Below are 8,260 nucleotides of genomic sequence, written 5' to 3'. Positions count from 1 at the left end.
AGGACCAGGACTGCCTCTGCCCACTGCCTGGGTACTGTCCCCCCAACCCTCAAGAAGAGGCTCAGGGGAAAGTGACCCACCCAGCTTTCCCTATGTTTCCCGGATCTCCGCCCTGTCAGGGGGGAGTGGACTGGTCAGCTGCCCCAACCCCACTCATTCATTCAATCGTATTTATTGAGCGCTTACTGTGTGCAGAGCACTGTACTAAGCGCTTGGGAAGTACAAGTTGGCAAGATACACTCCCCAAGATAAGGTGCCTGGAGAGGTGAAGGGAGCATCTCTGTAGCTCATAGTTGAGTTGGGGGGGCTCAGAGGAAAGGGCATCATGCCCCTACTTTCCCTGGCCTGACTCGCAAGGAGCCTGGTGGCCCTTGGGCTCCAGGCAGGATTTGGAGCTGCCCTCCCCTGCTCATTCCCTGCACCCCTCCAGCAGCCCCCCTTGCTTACTGGCCTGTTGCTTCCAGTCACCCCACCCCTCGTCAGCCTGGGAAGCTCTGGCCTCCCTTTGGCCAGCCGCCTGGAAGGCCAAGGGTTAACCGTCAGCCAATGGGTGTCTGTTGCCCAAGTCACTGTTTGGGAAGTCGGCCCCCGGCCCCCCTCCCCCACTTCCAGGATCCAATCTCTCTCTCCTTGGAAAGAAGCAAGTCACTGCTCCGCAACCCCAAACTGGTTTCATCACCATCCAAATTAGTCTTGTGTCTCAACTCCTGCCAAGGAGCGAAACAGAAAACAGGCACAGGGAGGGGCAGAGGAGGGGAGAGGGTGGGAGGAGTAGGGAAGGGAGATAGGGGTTCTCTTCACCAGTTTCTCCTCAGATGACTCTCCACTCTTCTATTCCCGCACTATTCCCCTGGCCTGGTTCCCTCCACCGCCCACCCCAATCCCCTTGACCACAGCTCTCCCCATCTTCAAAGCCCTCTTAAAATCTCACCTCCCCAACCCTCCTCAATCAGATCCAGACTCCCCCAGTCACACTCCAGCTCTCACTCTGTAGGTATCATCTATGTCCGTCTGTCCCATTAGATTGTAACCTCCTTGAGGGCCAGGAGCCACGTACCTTGTCACCAGGGCAAGGTACCGTCCCAAAGGGCACCGTCCCAAAGGCTTAGCATGGCTCTTCACACTCCATAGATCGCTCGCTTCACACCACCGACTACCAGGCTGATCAGAAGGGGTGACAGCTGGGGTAGTTGGGAAGCCAAACCCAGAACTGGACAAGGCCCTCCCCAGGCTGGGCCCCCAGCCACATCCTCCTGGGGTGAACTGTCACTCCCATTAGACTATAGATTCCTCAAGGGCATGCACTGTGTCTTTTACTTCTGTTGTAAGTTCCCCAGAGGCTCTGCAGCACCCCGTATATCATAGAAGCCCACTCCAAGGCCCCCTATCCATCCCCTGCCTGCCATAGGAGCCCATTCCAGGGCCTACTCTCAGTTGCCCTTGCCCAGTCAGCGAAGAAGGACGTACTTGAGTCCTGGCCCAAGAAAACGAGTTGTAGTCCGACAGTGAGTGTCAGGGAGGAGTGGGGGCAGGAGAGGGGCTTAAAAGCTGGCCCCCATGTGGATGCCGGGGATTAGATAGTGCCACCCTGCCTTCTTGGCAACACTTGTTATCTTTGACCTAGACTCAGCTGCCCCCCACCCCGTAGCAACTAGACCCAGAAACCCCTACTTTTCAGGAGCCAGAAACTACATGAATGGGCTCAGCAAACACCCAGCATCCCTATCGCCCGGAGCCACAGACCTAGCTGGAGGCAGCAGGACCATTTCTCCGCTTCTAGACTGTGAGTTCGTTGTGGGCTGGGAATGTGTCTACCAACTCTGTTACAGTGCACTCTCCCAAGTGCTTAGTAGAGTGCTGTGCACACAGTAAGCCCTCAATAAATACGACTGACTGATTGAGGTATGCTGAGGCCCGAAGGGACTAAGTGACTTGCTGATGGTCACCCGGAGGGTGAGTGAGGAGATGGGACCAGACCCCTAACTTGGGCCGGTGTTCCTTCCTCAAGACCAAGTGAGGGAATCCCCAAGTATAGAGTGCAGGGCTGGGCACTGGGCTGGGTGTCAGACAGGGGTCCTTTCTGGGTGCTAGACTGGGTACTGTATTGGATGGCATCCTAGGCCCCAGACTGGGCACTGTTCTGGGAGCACTGTGGCACAACACTAACAGTGAAAACTGCTGCCCCGCCCTGCCCTGGAAGAGCTTGGAGAGCAAAAAGGCCCGTGGTGCTGGGCCCAGAGCTGCAATCCTGGCAGAAGCAGGGCACTGAGTTACTCATTCCACCTTCCTCACCACAAGCCCCGCAAGACAGACAAGGACAACTCACTTGGGCCAGGGCCAGTAACTCCACCTCACTCTCGGATCTGGGGGCAGCCTGAGCCGGCTCGGCAAAGGTTCACGGTGAGCCTGTCGGCGCCTGACAAACGTAGCCAAAGCAGAGGGGAAGAGGCTTCAGATATCGGTCTGACCCCGGATGGGCCACGGTCGGGTCCTGCAGGTGTCTGGCTACTATCTGAGCCACGCGTCAATCTTGGCACCAACCCGGGACCCCAGCCATCTGGTGGGTCCCCTGAGCCGGGACTGGGAAGCAAGATGGACACCTATGGGGAGGTCAACTAGCTCAGCCTGGCTGGATCTTCCTTCTGGCTGAGTTCACTGGGGCCTCTGCAGCCTTGTGGAGAAGGGACACCTGAGCAAGCCTGGCTACCGGGCCTATACAGAGGCAAGTTATTGCCCATATCTGGGTATTGGGGCTTGGTGTTGGAGTCATTCACCAGCCTGCTGACAGCCTGTGGCCTGAGAGCTTCTGGCTCCAGGTCCTTGGGAGACACGAAGCTGGAGATGCTGGGGCTGGGGCCTGACCGTGAGTGCTCCCATTGGATCACAGGTTGCTGCCTGACTGGCCACCTTCAAGTGCGCTTTCTGGCTGGAAGATTGCTTCCAGACCCCAGAATTGGAGGGAGACCCCAACTTCGGAGGTTAGGGAGCATGTGGTGTCCTAGTGTCCCTTCAAATGGCTCTGCCAGCAGTGAGGGAGGGGCAAGGAGAGATGGGCTTTGGGGCAGTGGGGGTCACTGGAGACCAGTAACTTGGAACTAAAGGGTCTGTGCCCAGTGGCAAATTGGGGGAATCACTCATCCCAAACCACAGCCCCCTGCTTAGCCCCTCCCCAGACCATACCCCTGCCAGCACCTGGCCAGCAAGGTCCAGGAAATCCACCAAGGTGCCATCCCTGACCATAGAGAGCTGACTGCTAACTGGAGCAGAGAAACAGACAATCTGGCAAATATAGGAGTTAAAAGAAGAGGAAAATAGATAGGATAATACACACAAGCAGATAAATAAGTCACTGGCCAATTGGCAGATAAATTTTCCAGGGCTAAAGGTCTGAAGGATACCCTGCCCGAGTCTCTGCCCACGACAAGACACCCTGGCTGCTCTCTGCCTCTCTCTGGGCTGTTTGAGAAGGTTGGCAAAGGACCAGCGTTCCTTTTCGGCCACCATGAGTGGATATTACCCAAACTAGACTCACCTTTCCCAGCCTGGTCCCCATCTTCCTCTAGCTGACCCACAGGTCAGAGTCAGAGGTCACACGACTCTGGCAGAGGGGTAGGTGTTCCAGAGATGGCTGCTTTCCTCCCCAACACACCCCTCCTCTTCCCTCCAATCCTGCTCTGCTCTTCTCCCTCCCTCCCTCACTCTCCCTACCCTGCTTGCCCCGTTTCATGATGAGACAGTCATGCAGACAAGCGAGCTGCAAGAGGGACCAGGCCAAGAGGGACCAGGCTACTACTGGAAAAGACTCTTCCCAGTGCAGGGAGCAGGTTCTAGCCCACTTGGAGGATGGAGACAGCCTGGGGACTGATGGCCCACCTGGAGGATGGACCAGGACCAAAGAACAGCCTGCCTGGAGGATGGAACAGTCCCAGAGACCAGTCCACCCAGAGGATGGAGCAGGCCCCAAGACTGACCTGCCTAGAGGATGGACCAGGGCCACGAACCAGCCCGCCTGGAGCACGAAGCTGGCCCAGGAACTGACCTACCAGCAGGATGGAATAGAACCGGGGACAGGCCCACCTTGGGGATGGAGCAGGTCCTGGGACAGGCCCTCCTGGAGGATGGAGCAGGCCCAGGTTTCTACTCCCCATAGCTGGTTGAGGTCCTGCTAGCCAGTATCTGCGGGTAGTGAGCTCTGCAGAAGGGCAGAGTTCACCCACGAAGGTGTTTGCTGGTCCAGGATGCACCTGGACAACCCAGGCTGCCCCTCCCAAGGCCCTTTGGAGACCAGCTGGACTCTGGCTCTGTTGGGGGTCCATCGGGAGAAGCAACATGGCCTAATGGATAGAGCAACGGCCTGGGAGTCAGAAGGTCATAGGTTCTAATCCCTGCTCTGCCACTTATGTTCTGTGTGACTTGGGCAAGTGGCTTAACTTCTCTGTGTCTCAGTTCCCTCATCTGTAAAATGGGAATTAAGACTGTGAGCCCCAAGTGGCACATGGACTGTGTCCAACCCAATTACCTTGTATCTACCCCAGCGCTTAGAACAGTGCCTGGCACATAGTAAGCGCTTAACAAATACCATAATTATTATTATAATCCAGAGTTATAACCCTTGCTGTCTTGTGGTCAGTCTGGTGGGGAGCCTCAGGGTAGTGGTCCAAGGCCAGGTCCCATTCCTTTCTTACTTCTCCACCAACCCCTCCTCTCTGGGCTCAAACTTACCCTTACCCCCCAGCAGATTTTCCCCTTTCCTGAAGCCACTTGCAAGCCCCCGTCCACTGGAAAAACTATAAATGCCATTGATTGATAATAATAATAATAATAATAATGGCATTTTTTAAGCGCTTACTATGTGCAAAGCACTGTTCTAAGCGCTGGGGAAGTTACAAGGTGGTCAGGTTGTCCCACGGAGGGCTCACAGTCTTAATCCCCATTTTACAGATGAGGGAACTGAGGCCCAGAGAAGTGAAGTGACTTGCCCAAAGCCACACAGCTGACAATTGGTGGAGCTGGGATTCGAACCCATGAACTCTGACTCCAAAGCCCGGGCTCTTTCCACTGAGCCACGCTGCTTCTCTGATCAATTGATTGACCCCACAGTCAAGAGCTGGAGCAAAGCTGTCCCCACCACATCAGATCCAGCAAACAAGCTCCCCCCCCCCCCCCACCAGAACCAACCAGGATCCTCAGCCCCCCAGCATATTCTCGAGCCATCTTCCCTGCAGCAGGAATCTGGCCAGGGATGACACTAACCCAGTAGCCTGGAGGGGCCATGGCCAAGTTTGGGAATAGCCACCAGGGAGACCAGGAGCATTGGGACAAAGCTAGAACTTGAAAAGAGACATAGCTGCACATGTTTGTGTTGGGGGTGGGTGGGGGTGGGTGAACATGCACACTGGGGGATAGGAAGGTCCCATGAACCTCAAGGCTCAGCCATTTGTACCCAGGCTGCCAGAGCAGGGTCTTGATCCCAGAGAAACTCTTATGTGAGGAGGGGGGAAATCCAGTTTCCTTCACTCCGACGTGCAGAATCACTGCTCCCAGACCACTCCTGGAACCCTCCCTGTAAGCCATTCCCAGGCAAAGCCTGGGGTGGGGGATTGGGGTCCTTGCCAGAAGCCACAAGCAGCACAGCCCCCGCCCCATCCCCAGTCCCGGTTCTAGGACACTGCTGAATTGGGGAAAATCACAGAGATACGGCAGGAGTGATGAAGGGTGGACAGGGTCACGGAGGAAAGTGAATGACTGACCCACACAGACCCCAAACCGAGGAGCCCCGCTCACCCACCCCCATACCACGGACCCCTCCGATCCCGGACCGGGGATCCTCACTCACCTCCCCAGGCCCCCAATGTACACACTCTGGATCCCTCCGACCCCAAATCTGGATCCACACTCACCCATCCCCACACCCCAGACCCCTCTCTCCCGAGACTGGGATCCTCACTCATTCTCCCCACACCCCCACCTTCGGATTCCTCTGACTCTTACTTACCCACTTACCCTTACCTTTACTTACCCACCCCAACACCTCAGATCCCTGACCAGAGATTCTCACTCACCCTTCTCTCTGTCTCTCTGTCCTCAGACCCCTCTGAACCCAGACCAGGAATCTCCACTCACACCCTGAACCCCTCCAATCCTGACCCCGGCATCTCCACTCACATCCCTCCCAACACACACACACACACACACACACACACACACACACACACACACACACACACCCGACCCCTCAGACTCCAGACTGGGGATCCCCCTTCACACGTCCCCACACTCCCTCCCCGGACCAGGGTTCCCCTCTGACACCCCCCTAAACCCCCCGGACGGCTCCGATCTCCGACCTGGGATCCCTGCTCCCGCACCCTCACAACCCGGGAACCACGGGGCCCCGGACGGGGGGGATCCCCGCTCACACCTGCCCCTCACCCCGGAGCCCTCCGACTCAGGACCGGGGATCCCCTTTCCCCGGCCCCCCTTCCCCCCTTCCCCGTCAACCCCCTGGACCCCTCGGCCCCGGGATCCCCGCTCATACCCCACCCCGCAGCCCGGACCACTCGGTAGGACTCTGGGCCCGGGGATCCCCTCTCGTGCCCCCCCCCCCCCCCGCCCGGGGATCCCCGCTGAGAACCGCCCCCCACCCCTACCCCTCCCACGGGGCCCGGCCTGGCGCTCTCCTCTCAGCCCCAGCCCACCCCGCCCCGGGGGTCCCCGGCTCCACCGCACCGGCCCGGCCCCAAACTCCGCAAAAAGTTGTTGTCCCGCTCCGGGGCCCCAACCGCCTCCCTCCTCGCCGCCCCTAGACCCGCTCCGAGATTGGAGATTTCCGCTCGGGGACTCACCGGTCCCCGCTGACCACCGCAACAGCCGCCCCGCGGGAGGGCCGGGCGGAGGAGGAGGGTCGGACGGAGGAGGGTCGGACGGAGGGCCGGACGGAGGAGGGTCGGGCGGAGGAGGGCCGGGCGGAGGAGGAGGGTCGGACGGAGGAGGGTCGGACGGAGGGCCGGACGGAGGAGGGTCGGGCGGAGGAGGGCCGGGCGGAGGAGGAGGGTCGGACGGAGGAGGGTCGGACGGAGGGCCGGACGGAGGAGGGTCGGGCGGAGGAGGGCCGGGCGGAGGAGGAGGGTCGGACGGAGGAGGGTCGGACGGAGGGCCGGACGGAGGAGGGTCGGGCGGAGGAGGGCCGGGCGGAGGAGGAGGGTCGGACGGAGGAGGGTCGGACGGAGGGCCGGACGGAGGAGGGTCGGGCGGAGGAGGGCCGGGCGGAGGAGGGTCGGGCGGAGGAGGGCCGGACGGAGGAGGGTCGGGCGGAGGAGGGCCGGACGGAGGGCCCGGCGGAGCGGAGGAGCGGGAGGGCGGGCGGGGACGGGAGGTGGGCAGCCGAGCTGCCCGCGGTCTCAGGGTCCGGGGCGGCTTGGGCGGCAGGAGCCCCCGGGCCCGCCATGGAAGGGACCCGGTTGGAAGGGGCTTTTGTGGCTCGGAAACCCGCAGCGTCGCCGGGCCGCGGGCCACGGGGCGGGGCCGCCGGGCCGGGGGAGGGGCCTGCTCGCCGCCCGGCAGACCCCCAGGCGGGCCCCGACGGGCCCCGACGGGCCCCAGCACCCCCGGGACACTCCCCCCACCGCCCCCGATCACCCGCCTGCTTTCTCCCTCTCCCCGACCCCGGGGGAACGGGTTTGTTCCGGGCCACGGACTGGTCCGGAAGAACCCGGCTGGACTCCTGGGAATGCTGGCATGGGGTATATATGTTTTGTGCATATTTATTACTCTATTTATTTATTTTACTTGTACACATCTATTCTATTTATTTTATTTCTTTACTATGTTTGGTTTTGTTCTGTCTCCCCCTTTTAGACTGTGAGCCCACTGTTGGGTAGGGACTGTCTCTATATGTTGCCAACTTGTACATCCCAAGCGCTTAGTACAGTGCTCTGCACACAGAAAGCGCTCAATAAATACGATTGATGATGATGATGATGATGAAACGGGCGTCCTTAGCAGTCCATCGATCGATGGTATTTACCGAGAACTTACTCTGTGTAGCATTGTGCCGAGCGCTTCAGAGTGTAGAATACAACTGAGTTGGTAGACACGATCCCTGTCCTCATGGAACTTACTCAAGGAGGAGGCGGACATTGAAATAAATGATGATGGTGGTGTTTGTTAAGCGTTTACTACATGCCAAGGGCTGTTCTAAGAGCTGGCACTGTTGTGGACGTAAGTACTGTGCAGCTGAGGGTGGGGTGCGCATCAAGTGCTT

The 8,260-nt window shown here is 59.1% G+C and overlaps 1 protein-coding gene across 1 annotated transcript in view; it reads right to left on the bottom strand.

Annotated features, from left to right (window-relative positions):
* The window catches only part of BOC (BOC cell adhesion associated, oncogene regulated), a 30,947-nt gene extending 24,042 nt beyond the window's left edge, over positions 1 to 6,905 (bottom strand). Inside the window, exon 1 of the mRNA XM_038754410.1 lies at positions 6,843 to 6,905. The gene's annotated coding sequence lies outside the window, so the exon portion shown is untranslated. The remainder of the gene's footprint in view (positions 1 to 6,842) is intronic.
* Between the last annotated feature and the right edge of the window lie 1,355 nt (positions 6,906 to 8,260).

Source organism: Tachyglossus aculeatus, chromosome 11, assembly GCF_015852505.1.
Source record: "Tachyglossus aculeatus isolate mTacAcu1 chromosome 11, mTacAcu1.pri, whole genome shotgun sequence".
Taxonomy (NCBI): Eukaryota; Metazoa; Chordata; class Mammalia; order Monotremata; family Tachyglossidae; genus Tachyglossus; species Tachyglossus aculeatus.
Note: the sequence above shows the minus strand (reverse complement) of the source record. Positions and strands in the feature narration are given on the sequence as shown.